Source organism: Pleurodeles waltl, chromosome 6, assembly GCF_031143425.1.
Source record: "Pleurodeles waltl isolate 20211129_DDA chromosome 6, aPleWal1.hap1.20221129, whole genome shotgun sequence".
Classification (NCBI taxonomy): Eukaryota; Metazoa; Chordata; class Amphibia; order Caudata; family Salamandridae; genus Pleurodeles; species Pleurodeles waltl.
Genome location: NC_090445.1, coordinates 541,803,919 through 541,823,071, shown reverse-complemented (window position 1 = coordinate 541,823,071; position 19,153 = coordinate 541,803,919). Strand labels below are relative to the sequence as shown.

Sequence of the window (19,153 nt, the reverse complement as noted above, 5' to 3'; positions counted from 1 at the left end):
TTGCGCATGGGCATTCCCTCCATGTTAGATTGTTTTCTTTCTGTCATCAAGTTCGGACATGTGTTTCTATTCGCTTCTTCATTTCTCGTCGGTATTGTTTTCGATCGCGTTACACCTTTGGTCGACACTTCCGTACCGTTGAAACAAGCATCTTTACTCGCCCTTTGGGGGCCGACCGCGTGGAAGCCTCATGGATCGGACTCCATTCCGATTCTGTCCTCGGTGCCATGCTAAATTCCCTTATACGGACCAACACCTCGTCTGTAATCTCTGCCTTTCCCGACCATCGGGAAGAAAATGCATGCAGATCCTTCCGGTTGAAAAAGACGCTCAGAGACAGAAGAGCACGGAGACTCGAGATGGCATCAAAGTGCACCGAACATCTCGACATCGAAGAGGAAGAAATCATGCAGACTGCAGTTTCCGTTCGAGGATCCGACTCCGACCAGGATTCCGAGGAGGACAGACCGGTCACTGCAGGACAGCACGTGAGTACGCCTGCCCCTGTGTCATCTAAGCCCAAACATAAGGCCTTGGGAACGCCACTGCTGGAAGGCCATGGCTCGACCCGAAAGAAAACGCTCGGTGACCAACCCACCAGCTCGGCACTGAAGAAGGCCACCCCTCCGGAGCCATCGGACTCGAGCCGAAGCTCCGTCTCCGAACCGAGCAAACACCGCTCTTCTGAGTCAAAATCTAAAAAATCTTTTTCGGAGCCGAGACCATCTTAAACCCCATCTTTTTCGATACCGAAAAAGCCAGCTTCAGAGCCAAAAAAAACAATTTATAATGAGGAGCATGGGCTTTCACAAGCACTTAAAGAAAGCCACAAAAGTACTGAGGAGGACTCACAAATGGAAGCAATGGATGAAAGGCAAGCCAGGATTCATATCCATAAAGAAACTGGCAGAATGTTAACCGCACCTCCTCCAAAACCATAGAGGAAATGAGCCTTTCAGGATGAATTGCACACTACACAGCCTCCAGCTAAAGTGCCAAAAACAAAGGAAAGACCTCCACCTCCTCAATTTTCTCCTCCTCAGTTTTCTCCTCCTGAGTCTCCTCCTTACTCTCCACATCTACATATCTCTCCTCCTACCAGTCCTACACTTTTGCAGTCACCATCGCACTCATTTGATTCGCAGCAGGACAATGTGGATCCATGGGATCTTTATGACCCAGACCCCATTCCAGACAATAACCCAGATTGCTATCCCTCTAAGCCTCACCACCAGAGGATAGTACAGGCTAAACTCAAGTGATAGCTTGGGGGGCAACATATCACAATGTCACCATGCATACTGAGCCATTAGAGGATGATTATTTATTAAATACACTCTCCTCCACGCATGCAACACATCAGTCGCTTCCTATGCTCCCCGGCATGCTAAAATATTTTGACCAGATATTTAGAGAGCCAGTAAAGGCAATGATAATTACTCCTATAGTGGAGAAAAAATATAAGCCACCTCCTTCCGATCCTGTCTATACTGCCCAACAACTACCTCCAGACTCAGTAGTGGTAAGCGCTGCCAGGAAGAGAGCAAGCCCACAGTTGTCAGGTGATGCACCCCCACCAGACAAAGAGAGTAGGAAGTTTGATGCTGCAGGGAAAAGGGTGGCATCTCAGGCAGCCAACCAGTGGAGAATAGCCAACTCTCATGCATTGTTGTCTAGATATGACAGGGCCCACCCGGACAAGATGAAAGATATAATCCAGCATCTCCCCAAAGAACAGCAAAAAAGGGCACAACAGATAGTAGTGGAAGGGCAAGCCATCACTAACAATCAGATTAGGTCGGCCCTAGACTCTGCAGATACAGCAGCCAGAACCATCAACACTGCTGTAACCATAAGGTGACATGCATGGCTTTGGTCTTCAGGATTCAAACCTGAAATCCAACAGGCAGTGTTGAATATGCCATTCAACCAAAAACAGCTTTTCGTCCCAGAAGTCGACACTGCTATTGAAAAGATGCAAAATGATTCAGACACTGCAAAAGCCATGGGTGCACTGTATACCACACAATACAGGGGATCCTTTCGTAAACCCCAATTTAGAGGTGGATTTAGAGCCCAAACTGCTGAGTCACCCACATCACTGCCAAAGCCGGCCTACCAACCTCAATACCAACGAGGTGGTTTCAAAAGCACTTATAGAGGCCAGTACCCCAGAGGCAGGGGAAAATATCAAACACCAAAACAAGCCTCACAACAAAGTGAACAGTGACTTGTGCCATTCCTTTCCAGTTCACACCTCCCCTGTGGGAGAAGACTGCAACAGTTCCACAACAATTGGCTAAACATTACCACAGACAACTGGGTATTATCAATTATCCGCAATGGCTATTGCCTAGAATTGATACAAACTCCACCAAACATTCCACCAAAACCACACAGGCTATCACAGACCATATCACTGTGTTGCAGGAAGAAGTCAAATCTCTATTAATCAAACAAGCAATAGAAGCTGTGCCACAAAATCAAATAGGAACGGGAGTCTATTCACTGTATTTCCTCATTCCCAAAGAGGATGGAACCTTAAGGCCAATATTAGATCTTAGAACCCTCAATCAAATACGCAAAGAATACAAGCATTTCACAATATATTGACAAAAAATAGACAGGTCAACAGTATACTGTCAAATTGGTAATGAAAGTATTAGGCATGATGGCATCGTGTATTGCAATTGTTCCACATGCAAGACTAAACATGCGGCTCTTGCAACAGTGCCTTGCACAGCAATGGTCACAAGCACATGGTCAACTTCAAGACCTAGTGTTGATAGACCGCCAAACATACATGTCCCTTCAGTGGTGGAATTCCACAAATCTAAACAAAGGGCGGCCATTTCAAGACCCTGTGCCTCAGACCATACTTACAACAGATGCATCAATGATTGGCTGGGAAGCTCACCTCAACAATCACAACATTCAAGGAAAATGGGATGCCCAACTCAAACAACTACATATAAATCACTTAGAGATGTTAGCTGTCTTCCTAGCACTCAAAGCTTTTCAGCCTCTCCTTATTCACAAAAATGTCTTGATCAAAACAGACAACATGACCACCATGTATTATCTAAACAAACAAGGAGGGACACATTCGTCCCAACTCTCCCTCCTAACTCAAAAAATTTGGAAATGGGCAATACACAATCAAATTCACCTGGTAGCACAGTACATTCCAGGGATACACAACCAATTAGCAGATGTTCTCAGCAGAAATCATCAACAGACACACGAGTGGGAGATTCACCCTCAAATACTTCAAAAATACTTTCATCAATGGGGAACACCAGACATAGATCTATTCACAACCAGCGAAAATTCAAAATGTCAAAACTTTGCATCCAGATACCCACATCCCCTATCCGAGGGCAAAACTCTATGGATCAATTGGTCAAGGATATTTCCTTACGCTTTTTCCCCTCTCCCCCTCATTTCATTTCCAGTCAACAAACTGCGTCAAAACACGCTCAATCTGATACTCATAGCATCAACGTGGGCACGTCAGCCGTGGTACACAACACTACTAGACTTGTCAGTAGTACCACACTCCAAACTTGAAAACAGACCAGATCTGTTGACACAAAACAAAGGGCAGATCAAGCACCCAAATCCCAACACACTCAATCTAGCGATTTGGCTCCTGAGGTCATAGAATTTGGGTATTTACAACTACCAACTGAATGTATGTAAGTAATTAAGCAAGCAAGAAAACCCACGACAGTGCTATGCCAACAAATGGAAAAGATTTGTATATTACTGTCACTCTAAACAAATTGCCCCTCTTTCAGCATCAATACAAGATATTGTATGCTATTTACTTCATTTACAAAAATCTAATTTAGCATTCTCTTCCATAAAAATACATCTCACTTCAATTTCCGCATATTTGCAAAATATACAGCACAGCTCTTTATTTAGAGTTCCTGTTATCAAAGCCTTCATGGAAGGTTTAAAACGCATCATCCCACCCAGAACACCTCCAGTTCCTTCATGGAATCTAAACATAGTGCTTACGCGACTTATGGGCCCACCATTTGAACCTATGCACTCATATCAAATGCAGTTCCTAACATGGAAGGTTGCCTTCCTAGTAGCAATTACACCATTTCGAAGAGTTAGTGAAATTCAAGCTTTTACTATTGAAGAACCGTTCATACAAGTACATAAACATAATGTCGTACTACGAACTAACTCTAAATTTCTTCCTAAAGTAATATCACCTTTTCATATCAATCAAACAGTGGAACTACCAGTCTTCTTCCCGCAGCCAGATTCTGTGGCAGAAAGAGCTCTACATACATTAGACATTAAAAGAGCTCCAATGTACTACATAGGTAGAACAAAACCATTCAGAAAAACAAAACAGCTATTTGTAGCTTTTCAAAAACCTCATACTGGTAACCCCATTTCAAAACAAGGTTTAGCAAGATGGATAGTAAAATGCATCCAAACATGTTACCTTAAAGCTAAAAGACAACTCTTAGTTGCACCTAAAGCACATTCCACAAGGAAAAAAGATGCTACAATGGCCTTCTTAGGAAATATACCAATGGCTGAAATATGTAAAGCAGCTACTTGGTCAACACCACATACATTTACTAAACATTATTGTATAGATGTTTTAGCAGTGCAGAAAGCCACAGTAGGTCAAGCTGTACTAAGAACATTATTTCAAACAACTTCAACTCCTACAGGCTAACCACCACTTTTATGGGAGGAATAACTGCTTTCTAGTCTATGCATAGCATATGTATGTGCAGCTACACATGCCATCGAACGGAAAATGTAACTTACCCAGTGTACATCGGTTTGTGGCATGTTCCGCTGCAGATTCACATGCACCCGCCCACCTTCCCGGAAGCCTGTAGCCGTTTAAGTTAAACAAACACTTGTACATATATATATTTATATATGTATATATATATATTCCGTTTGCATGGACATCTCTTTTCTTTATACTCTATCACTCCTACCTTACCCTCTGGGGGAAAACAAACTAACATGGAGTCGATGTCCATGCGCAACAGAGCCGAAGAGGAGGAGTCACTCGATCCCGTGACTCGAAAACACTTCTTCGAAGAAAAACAACTTGTAACACTCCGAGCCCAACATTAGATGGCAGACGTATGCATAGCATGTGAATTTGCAGCGGAACATGTCACAAACAGATGTACACTGGGTAAGTGACATTTTCCATATATATATATATATATATATATATACACTTAATTATCAGAGTTGTATAAAAACATCTCTACAGAAGAATCCTTGCAACCAGATTAAATGAGGCCTGTTGTGTTGTGCACTCTCCACGACACTTACTTCTGAACTAGGTTTCCCCTTAATTGTCTTTTCTCTGATGCCTCTAACTTCATACTATCCTTCTATTTTTTCGGGCAGGAGGTGGGGTGGTAGAACTTAAATGTTTGGTTTTATTGCTTAATATTAGTAATAGAAAGATTGGTCTGGTTTCTTTGTCGAGATCATTAGTTTCTGTTCTGGGTATATTCTTATATGTTCGTGTTGCAAAATGGGTTCTGCCTATTTAATACACTTGGAGTTTTTGCTTTTGTGATCATTCGGTTTTGAACTTTTTACTGTGGGTGAGTCTCACTACATGTGCCTCACCCATGGTAATCACATGGCACATAGACTGTGCTTGTTTACCTCCATTGTCTGCCTTTTAAAATAAGCATCCTGCAACACAGCTAGGATAAGTGGCCCTTGGCTGGTTACACGTGAACATGTGGACAGTCTGGTAACTGCACACAAATAGCCTGTTGCAGAAGGGACTCCTTTAGAAAGTCTGTATGATTTGCTGTTGTGTCTGTAGTGGCACATTATTATACACAAAGGGACAAATCTGCCTTTGAGTGCAGTTCCGCTTCCCTTTGGGTTACAAATTCAGAATATCAAAAAAGGGTGAAACATTTGTGCCAAGATGGATTGTGCAAGTCCGATGAAGCTATATTTACATCTTATAGGTCATCCAGAATTGCCATATTTCTCCAGCTCAGCTCAGGATCAGAGCTCAGATCTTTTGTCATCAGGCTGGACCAGGTTTATTACATTGCTGTCTAGCAGGAGGAACTAAGGCCTCCCCACACAGAGGGAATCATTAACAGTGCTTTACTCAGCTCCAGATGAGGAAGGGGTTGGGAAGAAAATCTGCATCCATTAATTAGCTGTCACACTGTACCAGAGTTGGGACAGCCCAGGCCCACTGAACAAAAAAGGCAGCCCAGACCTCTGGAGCCAACACAGGAGGAGGCTCCTTTTTGAAGTTTAGGTGGGAGAGGCCTGACAGGGATGTCAGTGACGGGTGGAGCTAAGGGTCACCAGAGGAGATGTGACCAACGATGCCTGGATGATATCAACTTGAACAGTCGCAACATGCTTTGTAGGAGGGTTGGGACATTGATGGAGAAGTGATGTGACACCCTAGGATTAGCTGGCGTGCCTGACTTCTAGAATCTTCCACCTCATTTTAAAACTCTTTCACAAGGGAGAGAAAGGGCTGTTTGTGCTTTTTCTGCTGGACCATTGGACTGTGAAAGCCATGGACAACTGGAAAGGCAAACCACCTGATGTGCAAAATGACTAAGAACTTTGCCCCAAGCTGACCCCAGGATTGGTGTTTTTCTCAAGGGCCAGTGTGGCCCCTCTCCTTATACCGCTCGAGGACCAGTTGGAGGAAAGATTTTAACTTCTACATTCAGAGACAAAGTCCAGGAGGAAGGCTGGGGCAGGGAGCCAGTAGAAGCACCTCTCTGCAGGGTTACCACTTGTTAGGCCAGAGTAATGTGCTGGAACTGCTCCTGGTGGCTAGAAGTCACCGCCAGGAGTAAAATGAATCCTGAATCCAAGGTCATGCAGTTCTGCATCAGTGGGGCTCCTGGGTATAGACTCTTCAAGGTTTGTGACACTTCATTCCCATTGCAAGCATCGGAGCCCATGCGGCTCTGCCACCCACCTGAATATTACCCCCAGAGTGGGCCAGAAGTTGATGCAGTGAGCATTTTAATTGAAACCCAGGGTGGTTGTGGGCCCATAGCACCGGAGCCAAAGGGATCCCAACCTCTGGGCTGGTTTTTGTATCATGGGGCCACGGACCTCACGTCCATGCTCATGCCACCCAAAAGATGGGGCAGTGCTGCCATGCTCCCTCAAGAAGCAAAGAAAAGAACCCATGATCTCAACTCTGCCTCCTGAATGCTGCTTTGGGGGGGGGTTGGGGGGGGGGGGGGTGCATCGTCACACTCCCCTGAGGGCAGGAGGCCGAGTCTGGGACCCCATCCTTGGGCCCCGGCACCAACTCAGGCAGGGATAGCGTCGCTGTGCTCCCCTGGACGATGTTGGGCCTGTCTCCAACTCCTTGTGCCCATGTCTGGAGGGGAGAGCGGGGCGGCCACCACAAAGGTACTCTGGTAAAGAGCTGACAACTCCTGCGGCAGCATAGGAGATGTTGCTTATGAAGGGAGCCTGCCAGAGGAGGTGTGGTGGGCTTTCCAACTGCCTCCAACAAATGGAGGAATGCAGGTTGCCCAGGTGGGATTGGGCATGACCAAGAAAATAAAGGAGGTATGCAAGGTGTGAGGCTGCATGCCAAAAACAAAAAAAGATAGTGTCTCACGCTCCGGTGAGGATGTGCCCCATAATGCTCTTGGGGCTCTTCTAGGCCTAAGGGTTTTTTCAATGTGGTGGCCCCAGGACAGTAGGGCCTCCACCAACGGACAGAGGAGTGTGGGGGGGATGAATGAGTGCAGCCAGCCCCTAACCATCCCCTCCCGCCCCCAAAAAAAAGCTCCCCAAAGCACTGACTGTAGGAAAGTCCTCCTTTTTGGCCTGGTCACCCCCACACTTTTTGGACAGGTACTGGTGTTTACTGACTCTTGGCTGTGCCCTGGGTACTGCTTACCAGTCCCAGGGCCAGTGCTCTGTGTAAAATGGATATGCAAATTAGGCTAATTATAATTGGCTAAATTAACCTAGTATATTCTAGGGCATGTACGTTTAGGGACCGCAGCATAGGTAGTGCACCCATAGGTGCACTGCTGAGGTGCCCAGTGTCATTTTAAAGGCAGGCCTGCCTTGCTGGCTGCTTTTAAATTAAAGTTATATGCAAATTCGACTTTGGAATTAAAAGTAGTTCCAAAGTCTTAAACTACCTTATTTTTACATATAAGTCACCCCTAAGGTGTGCCCTATGTGCCCCTAGGGCTGGGTGCCATGTAACTATAAGCAGGGACCTTATAAAAATAGTTTTATAAGCCCTGGTGAGGTAAAAACAGCCAAATTCGTTTTTCCCTCATTGTAGTAAATAGCCTTCATAGGCTAGAATGGGGAGACATTATTTACATTTTTAAAGTCCCCTTAAATGATGGATACCAAGAGTTTGGTATCAAATTAATTGTTATAATAAATCCCACAACTTCCAGGTGTTGGATTTAATATAACTTGTTCAGGTAAAGAGTTTTAAACTTTACCTGAAAAGTTGCCAATTTCAGCCCTGCATTGTTTTTGCTGCTGTGCTCTGATTGGCCAGCCTCTAGCAGCCTGGCCAGGCTGCATTGATGAGGTGTGAAGTGGCCTGGCTTCACACAAAGGAATGTGCCTGTGGGAGGGAATCTCCCCTCAGCAGATGGTGAGGCAGGAAGGGGGAGGGCTGCCAAACTGGTCTTCAAAGGCAGAGAAGGACATTTGGAGCAACCAGCAACACACCCACATCCTGCAACCCCAGACAACTAGGTGCCTCCTTGATTAGATTAGGAGAGGGGAGGAGAGGAGTGTGTTTATGATTTTTAGCCACACCAGTGGGTGGGCTCAGCCAGATGTAACCTCCAAAAATCTAATTCAGGCATGATGGATTTTTGAAGAAAGTTGCCTCCTGGGAATGATTTTTACCACACTTCCCAGGAAGTGGTCATCACAGGGGGAAGGACCCTGCACCTGATTGGAGAACCAGAACCCCCTGCTTTTCACCCAGGAGCAAGGATAAAACTGGCAGACCTGCACCCACACCTCAGTTCTCTACCACATCCAACAAGGAAGAACCAAAGGAGAAGAAGGACTGCCCTGCTGGACCCCTGGCCTGCACCTGGAACCTGCACTCAGAAGGACTGCACCAGCTGCACACTTGGGCTTCACCACAAGAAGGACTTTGCCTGGCTTCAACTGGTTCAAGGAGGGACTCCCTGTTTGCTACAGGTGAAAAATTGCTAACCAGAGTCCCCTGCACCAACTCCTGAAGAAATCAACCAGCTGGCCACTGCCCAGTGGCCAAAAAGGAGTTTGTGCCAGGTGCATTCTGGGAGTTGTAGTCCGCACCCCCGCCCCCCCCCCCCCCAAGGACCATCTCAGAACTTCTGGACCCTTGGGGTGAGCTGTGGACACCAAAAGAACCTTAAAAAGACATCTGGGAGAAGCCCCAGAAGTTTGGAGAACTTTTGAAAAAAATCTCCATGGAGGGACCGACCCGCCGCGGCAACTCCAGCCGGCTTGCCTCAACCGTGACCCGGCCTGATTTGCTGGTTTGTCCCGGTAAAGAAAATCTCAGAAAAAGAGACTAAGTCCGAACGTAAGAAGTTGACCGGGACCTCCCAGCCAGCGTATCCTAGGAGGGCTCCAGGGACGTCGGATCAAGATCCAGGTTTACCCCGGTCAAAGGATTTTCACCTCGAAAATACGACTAAGTCCGAAGGTAAAAATCTCCACCGGGATTCCTGCGATGCGTATCCGGAGGAGGGTTCCAGGAGGATGGATTGGACTGGCAGGTTCGTCCCGCTGAAGAAAATCTTCAAAAAAGAGACTAAGGTGGTCATTCCGACCTAGGCGGGCGGCGGTTGCCGCCCGCCCGTCGGAATCCGCCTGAATACCGCCCCGCGGTCAATTGACCGCGAGGGGTATTCTGACTTTCCCACTGGGCCGGCGGGCGATCTGATTCAGATCGCCCGCCGGCCCAGCGGGAAAGCGCCTTCCACAAGGAAGCCGGCTCGGAGTCGAGCCGGCGGAGTGGAAGGCGTGCGACGGGTGCAGCAGCACCCGTCGCGCTTTTCAGTGTCTGCATCGCAGACACTGAAAAGCCTAGTTGGGCCCTGTTAGGGGGCCCCTGCCGTGCCCATGCCATGGTCATGGGCACGGCAGGGGCCCCCAGGGGCCCCGCGACCCCCCCTACCGCCATCCTGTTCATGGCGGCTTTCCCGCCATGAACAGGATGGCGGTAGGGGGGGTCAGAATCCCCTCGGCGGCGCAGCGAGCTGCGCCGCCTTGGAGGATTCTAAGGGTCAGTGGAAAACCGGCGGGAGACCGCCGGTTTTCTCGTTCTGACCGCGGCCAAAGCGCCGCGGTCAGAATGACCAAGGGAGCACCGCCGGCCTGTCGGCGGTGCTCCCGCCCCCGTTGGCCCTGGCGGTAGGGAACCGCCAGGGTCAGAATGAGGGCCTAAGTGTGAAGGTAAACTTTTAACCGAGGCCTCCCGCGGCCTGTAGCCAAGCAGGGCTCCATCGCGGTCGGCCTTAAACTTTGACTTTGCACCGGTCGAGGTGCAACCAGATGACCCGATTGGCGCTTTTTGTTTCTAGGCGCTAAAAAAAAAAAAAATCTTTAAAAATTCATATCTCCGGTTCCCCTTATCCATTTTAAAGATAAAAATATAAACTATTTTTATAAATTGGTTTGGGATTTTTAAACTGTTTCCTGTGTTTTATTTAATTACTGTTTTGTGATATTTGAATGCTTTACACTCTGTCTCCTAAGTTAAGCCTTGACGCTCGTTGCCAAGCTACCAAGGGTTGAGCTGGGTTTAATTTACTGAGATATAACTGGACCTAAGTGGAGGTTAGTGGCCTATTGCTAAGTGTAGGCACCTACCTGCCCTTACCAATAACGCATTTTCCAAAACTGACCCTATGTTTGGGGGTCTAAAAAAGGATGACAACCCTAAGAGTTTCCTTCCTCTTAAAGCACTTCCAGGGCTGGAGCTTTTGCTGTAAAGTTGGGAGTGCAGTGCTCTGTAATTGCTGGTTCTATGGCCTAAAATAGTATGAAACAGACACCTTTTAATTTCATTTGTAATTCTTTACTAACCATTTATGTTTACAATGATTATGGAACAATGTTAAATTGCTTTATTGGCAATAATTTTTATATTTACACATGATTACTGTATTTACACATGGCTATATTGGATTATTGCATTTACGTAAATGATGGTGCTTGTAACATTTTTTTTTTGGCCTTTTAATGTGGTGAACCTTTGATAAAGACACTAGGCTTACCTGATAAGTTTTGATGCTAAATCCAATAGGACTGTCTTGCATAAAGTGACACCCCTGTATATTGTGATGTGCTATCTGTATAAGTGGGGGGGTACTTTGATTTTGAGGGTCATGACCCTTTAAGGGTCAAATCATAATATCATCTAAGGAATTTTCATCTGCATATTGTGTATATTTGTAAATTAATACTTAGTAGAGTGTTGGGAGCTCCATTCAAGACAATGGAGTGCCCCAGGCTTCTAATGGTTTGTAAAAGCCGAAAGCTTCAACATTCCAATGTTTGCCTCACAGCAACAGCCCCCTCTGGCTCTGTGAGGCCTTGGCTTTATTTATTAGAACATTCTGCCCTATGGGGGCGGGGTGTTCTTATAGCCTGCCGCAACTGAGCTATACCGGCCATTAAAGGCTCACTCCCTTGTTAAAGGCCTTAGCTTTCTGCTTGGGCCTCTAACACCCGAGCAGACCTCTAGTGGGCGATTAGCCCTTTATGCAGGCTATACTGTCCATTAAAGGACCGCTGCCTTGTGAAAGACCCTTGCTTTTGGCTCAGGTCTTCAATGCTGGAACAGGACTTATTACTGAATTACCAAGGCACACCAAAATAGTCCATAGAGTCCATATCGTAGTGAAGTACATCAATAAAAGTCCTGAACACGTTATCAGTGAATAGTTGGAATTTATTTATCCAAGGCACGGTGAATCCAAAGAACAACAGCCGACACGTGTTTCATTATCAAGACTTTCTCAAGGCTGCAAGATCGAGATGCAAAAAGAGTAAAAGTGAGATAGAATGACGGTAAGAGGGAATCATGATTGTTGTTTTAGTTTCCACCACAACTCTTGTAAAGTTACCAATCGTGTGAAGAAAAAATTGAAAAAAGAGAGAGGGGGAATTTACAAGACTCCCTCGAAGGTGTTGGTTTATAATCACACGAGAAGACAGCACTTAGTTGTTGTGTCATGCTTATGCACGGTAACGCTGAGCAGGAGACTATAAAGTTCCCATGTACATGCAAAATAAGTAATGGTGTCTCAAATCTGTAAGGGGGTGAGAACCGTATGTCACCGAAAAGCAAGAAAGAGTGTGTTAGTCATAAGCAAACCACACCGGTTCCTGATAGTAAGTGTGAAGCCCTCATAGTGTAAGCCTGGCGAAGTCAAGTCAGAAAAGCTATATATGAAAAAGGGACATACCACAAGATCGTAAGAGCAATATCCCAAAAATAAGGCGAAATTCATGCTAGCAAGATGATGTTCTATGGTAGGTTGTCTTGCCAGATACTTAAGGGTTAAAAAGTGTTCCATGCACACATGGCCATGATAAGCTTACAGTAAAACAAAATACCCACAATAAAAAGGGCGAATGTGGTAGCGAAAATAGACTCATACCATTGTCGCAGATGATTCATGCATCTAGCATTTCCCATGGGTATAAGGACACATAAATTAGGGTGTCCTAAACCGAAAGGTATTGCAAAACAGTCATCCATGCCTACTATAAAAGAGGCCCATATGTCACTGTCCTCAGTACACCAAATCTTGTCAATCATAAATGAATCCAAAGTTATAGCTATAGCTGAAAACATAAGTCACAATTAAAACGTCAGTATTGCTAGGAGGTGGACACAGCGATACAAAAAGAAAGTTAAAATTGCACTAAATAGTAGTATCCTGATACGTATGTTTTGTGAAAAAAGTGTTAGAAGTACCTCGTCTTGAAAATGCCCTAGTTTATGCCCATTGTACGATAAAATCGTGAAACGTAAATAAATGCAACTATAAGGCATTCTCCAACGGGCATATCAAGCATATGGCTTTCAAGATGCTCGTTTAACAATGCCCGACTCGCAGGTGAACTAGCGCTAGGTAGATAGAACAGTGGGCGAGGCAAGAGGTGATTTATATTATAATTGAATGTTGCTGGTAATGCTGAACCTGGGGCAGAAGAGCTCACTGTTATTTGAAAGCCCTGGGGCAGGAAGATAAAACATAGTCAGTCCACATGGAGATATCAGCGAAGCATTGTCAGCAAAGTCAAGGAGTTACAAAAAAAGTAAGGACAAAAAAAACAAAGGACTTGCCACAGAAAGTTGGTGCCGCATAATGAGAGAAAATGTGATTGTGGTCGTGTGGGAGACGTGCACGTTGTAATTATATGTGCAATGGTGATAGAAAGATTACTTATGCTAGCGAACGGACCCATGTAGTCAGGCTCGCTAGGGCAGAGGCACCATATTGGAATGTGTCCAAACGCATGCTGGAATTATGTATCATAGGTTATAAAATTAGAGAATGTGCAGCAACGTATCTCGTGTGTGTTGGACCAAACAACAAACAGGTGCCCACGTTACTCGTAATTTGTATCAACAAAAAATGAATGCGAACAAAGGTATCTCAAACACAAAGAGCATATTCAAAGCATAAAAAAACAGACGAGAAAGCATACATCTTTAGAGAGCATTCTAAGTATACAAAATTGTGAAGACCAGTTAATTACGCAAATCGTTGTAGTAAGTAAGTAGTATTCAATGCGCTACCTTTAACTTTGTGACAAAAAAGGGGTAGTAAATGGCAACGTATACATGCATATGTATGGAAAATTGTAGGTGACATAGAAAAGGACAAGATATTGGTGGTCATTCTGACCCCGGCGGTAAAATGCACTTACCGCCGGTCAGAAGACCGCCATAACACCGCCGCGGAAACCCGCCACGGTCATTCTGACCCACAGAAGGCAAACCTCCGAAAATCCGACAGCCACAACCGACCGCCAGACCAGCGGTCGGCGGAAAGGTGGAGGTGACAAAACCTCCACCGCCACGCCAACAGAAATACGCCCATGCCATTACGACCCACGAATCCACGCGGCGGTCATTCAAACGCGGTATTCCATTGGCGGGACACACCGCCGCGGTCAGAATACACACAAACGAACAAAACTCAGCCACATTGGACGATTTGAATCCCACACACCTGATACACATACACACACCACTCCCACACACACAATACAATATAAAACACCCACCCACATCACCCACAAACCCCTACGCAAAAAAATTCTGAAAGAAGGCCAGAGCGAGACACCAGCATCCACAAACTAGCAGCCACAGCCACTCAACACCATCACCCACACACTATCCACACACAAAACAACACACACCACCACACTCAACACACTTAACTACACATACTCCACCCCACACATCATACACACCACCCCATGGCACCCCAAAGACAACCCCGCTTCACAGACGAAGAACTCAGGGTCATGGTGGAGGAAATCGTTCGGGTAGAGCCCCAGCTGTTCGGCACAGAGATACAATACACCAGCATTGCCCGGAGGACGGAGCTATGGCAGAGGATTGTCGACAGGGTCAACGCTGTGGGACAGCACCCCAGAAATCGGGAAGACATCAGGAAGCGATGGAACGACCTACGGGGGAAGGTGCGTTCCATGGTATCCAGGCACAACATCGCCGTGCAGAAGACTGGCGGAGGACCCCCACCTCAACCCCCACAATTCACATCATGGGAGGAGGAAGTCTTGAACATCCTGCATCCTGACGGCCTCGCAGGAGTCGGCGGAGGAATGGATACTGGTAAGTTGAAGCTTCACTACTGCTTCCCCTCCACCTGCATGCCAAATCATACCCCAACCCTCACTCCCATCCTCGAACCCCACCCTCACCCCCACCCCCACCACCATCCTCACCCCCACCACCATCCTCACCCCCACCCCCAGCACACCTATTCCCCGCCAATGTCTCACCATCACAACCCACACATCCCAAAACCTAGGCCTGCATGCGTCCACTAAGCATGGACACCCATCACCAAAGCATGCCCAATGCATATACACATCCCCCCCACAAGCCACCCTCACCAAAGCCCCCACACACGAATGCCAGCACTTGGGGACACGAGAACCCATAGATACACCCATATGCCACACATTGAAACTATAACCATACCTCTATACCCCTGCAGGACCCGACGGTCAACACACCGCGGCGGAGGGGCCAGAATTCTCCACACCCCCCACCCAAGAGGCCGTCAGTGATGACAGCAGCTCTGTCGACCTGGACACCGATGACCAGCCCGGACCATCGGGGACCTCTGGACAGTCGGTTCCCCTCACACAGGCCCAGGCCACTACAGACCCAAACCCCTCTGGGAACACCAGCACAGCTCCCACAGCTCCCACCCAGCGTGCCCATGCCTCTGTCTCCAGGGCGCGTCAATCTGCGGTGTGTCTACCACTACAGGGCACCCAGGATAACCCACCACCCCAACAACAACAGGGACCTGGGGGCAGTGGTAGTGGGCACACCGGCCAGGGGGCAGAGGCCCAGGGAAACAGGGCAACTCGGAGGGCAGCTGTGCGACAGGGGGGGGACGGGCCCAGGGAACCCACTCTCCACGAGGTCCTCACCACCATCATGGGAGCATACAACCGCTCCCAGGAGACGATGGCGACGGTACTGGCCCGGTTCCAGGAGATCCAGGTACTGCAGGAGGAACACTATCGGGGGTACAGGGAGGACATCAGAGCCCTCAACACCACCCTGGTTACCATGGTAGGGCTGCTGCAGGACCTCGTCAACACCAGGGCGGACACTCAACAACACCCAAGGGCCCCTGCCACTAGCCTGGACCAAGAACAGCCAACCACCTCCGCCGGCGCTAGTGGACAGGAGGCCCCCGCACAGCAGCAGCCCACCAGACCCCCACCTCCTGCAGGAGAAGAACCACCCCGCAAGAGGGCCCTGAGATCTCGCAAGAAGACAGAGTAGGATGTCAAGACCCCCGCCAGCAATGGATACCACCTGATGTCATCCCACTGTCCCACATTGTCACCCTGTCCATCCTTGAACTGCCCATGCTCCATCTCTCCACAGGCCTCTGGACAATGCACCTGTGTGACTGTTACTCTGGACTCTGCCATGGACATTCCTTCACCATAGCCCCCACCCACTTGAAACCACCCATCCCATTTTGAGCACTTAAATAAACACCTATTTTGCACAAAACTATCTGGAGTCTGGCTGTGATTTCAATATATTGTAATTGACATGACAGTGCAAATATGTCCTTGTACATGGTGAAGTCAACAAACAGCTGCCACAAAGCTGTAGTCCATGGGGAAACGAAGCACAGGACTCGTAGTGGGGACCCCAGATCTGAAATAGGGAGGGAAAAGCCACAACTCAGTCATCATACACTGGGGCAAATAGACAGGCAGCAGAGATGCAGGAGAGTAGTTCACATTTACTAAATTATCTTTGAAATGTTACCTGTGTCCTATTGGAAGTACTGTTCAATGATTCTGTCCCTGTTGTCTGTTTCAGCCCCGTCGTCTTCCTCCTCGTCACTCTCCTCAGGTTCCACCGCTGCCACAACACCACCGTCTCGACCATCCTCCTGCAGGAAAGGCACCTGGCGGCGCAAAGCCAGGTTGTGAAGCATGCAGCAGGCCACGATGATGTGACACACCTTCTTAGGTGAGTACATTAGGGATCCACCTGTCATATGCAGGCACCTAAACCTGGCCTTTAGGAGGCCAAAGGTGCGTTCGATCACCCTCCTAGTACGCCCATGGGCCTCATTGTACCGTTCCTCTGCCCTGGTCCGGGGATTCCTTACTGGGGTCAGTAGCCACGACAGGTTGGGGTACCCAGAGTCCCCCACTAGCCATACACGGTGTCTCTGTAGCTGTTCCATCACGTAAGGGATGCTGCTATTCCTTAGGATGTAGGCGTCATGCACTGACCCTGGGAATTTGGCATTTACATGCGAGATGTACTGGTCAGCCAAACACACCACCTGGATGTTCATTGAATGGTAACTTTTTCTGTTCCTGTACACCTGCTCCCTGTCTCTTGGGGGAACCAAAGCCACATGGGTCCCATCAATGGCACCAATGACGTTGGGAATATGTCCAAGGGCGTAGAAATCACCCTTCACTGTAGCCAATTCGCCCACCTCAGGGAAAATGATGTAGCTCCTCACGGATTTCATCAGGGCAGACAACACTCTGGATAACACCTTCGAAAACATGGGCTGAGACATCCCAGAAGCAATTCCCACTGTTGTCTGAAATGACCCACTTGCCAAGAAATGGAGTACTGACATGACCTGCACCAGAGGGGGAATCCCTGTGGGTTGGCGGATGGGGGACATCAGGTCGGGCTCCAGCTGGGCACACAGTTCATGGATAGTGGCACGGTTAAGACGGTAGGTCAGGATAATGTGGCGTTCTTCCATTGTCGACAGGTCCACCAGCGGTCGGTACACGGGAGGATTCATCCGTCTCCTCGCCCAACCCAGCGGACGGTGCCTAGGAAGGACAACATGGAGCACACAGTCAAGCAACCCACAGGTACGTACTCACAGCTAGCACAGTAAACGATTCTCTATGCAGTGAATGGCGTGTCTGAGTGGCTATGCAAGGCCTAGGCCTGTGTGACGCAGTTGAAATTGAGCCATGTGGGCCCTGGAAATGGCGGCTGCCTGACCTGTGAAGTGTGACAATGGGATGTGAGGTCAATGCGCTGGCGTGGCACACCGCGGCGGGCGGCGGGCGGCGGGCGAAGACCGCGGCGCGAAGCCGCATTGGTTAACATTGAAGCCTATGGGTTTCAGGAGCCAATGGCGAAGGGCGCCGGCGGTGGCGGGACGCACCGCCGCGGTACGCACCGCCGCGGACGTGACCGCCATTTTCTATCTACTTATCCACTTGCGACTTGAACTTTCACAGGAGAGGACCTATACTGCAAGTGTTGCTGTGACCTCGGTCTGGAAGGGACAATGGCTGCTGCGCCTGGGGAAAGGGCCCCTGCCTTCACTGGAGAGGAGTTGGAGAAACTTGTGGATGGGGTCCTCCCCCAGTATGCGCTACTCTACGGTCCTCCAGACCAACAAGTGAGTTTAATTCAATCTGGATTTGGGGCCACTGGCTGGCTTGGGGGCCTGGCGGGGGGCCTGGCGGGGATGGGGGGCATGTTGGGCCTGGCGGGGGCATGGCGGGGGGCCTGGCGGGGATGGGGGGCATGTTGGGCCTGGCGGGGGGCATGGCGGGGGGCCTGGCGGGGATGGGGGGCATGTTGGGCCTGGCGGGGGGCATGGCGGGGGGCATGGCGGGGATGGGGGGCATGTTGGGCCTGATGGGGGGCATGTTGGGCCTGGCGGGGGGCATGGCGGGGGGCCTGGCGGGGATGGGGGGCATGTTGGGCCTGGCGGGGGGCATGGCGGGGGGCCTGGCGGGGATGGGGGGCATTGGGCCACTGGCAAGGAAAATGCTGACAAACTTGAACGTGGTATTTCTCCCTCCCTGTACGTGTCACATAGGTCCGCGCCCATGAGAAGATCGGGATTTGGCGTGCCATCGCCAAGGAAGTCCGGACCCTGGGGGTCCACCATCGACGGGGCACCCACTGCCGCAAGAGGTGGGAGGACATCCGCCGCGGGACCAAGAAGACCGCCGAGTCTCTGCTGGGGATGGCCTCCCAACGTAGGCGGGGTGCCTGCCGTCAACTGAGCCCCCTGATGTTCCGGATCCTGGCGGTGGCCTACCCTGATTTGGATGGGCGCGTGAGGGCAGCACAGCAGACACAAGGGGGTGAGTACAAGCATTATCTACTCTGTTGTCGCGCAGTGGAGGTGTCTGGGTGGGGGAGGAGGGCTGGGGGTCCCCCTAGGCCAGGGCGATATCTGTAGGCTGGGCACCCCCGTAAGCCCCTGTGTCCCCAGCCACCACCCTCAGTAGTTTGTCAGTACAGCCATCCCTGGGCCGTGTCATCCATGGGTGCAGTTGTCAACTCTAGGCGTGTAGGGCATGTTCCACGGAATGCGTAGCGGACCAC

At 48.9% G+C, this 19,153-nt stretch overlaps 1 protein-coding gene across 5 annotated transcripts in view; it reads left to right on the top strand.

Annotated features, from left to right (window-relative positions):
- The window catches only part of PHTF1 (putative homeodomain transcription factor 1), a 499,499-nt gene that overhangs the window by 200,854 nt on the left and 279,492 nt on the right, over nt 1-19,153 (top strand). The gene's annotated exons all lie outside the window — the stretch shown is intronic.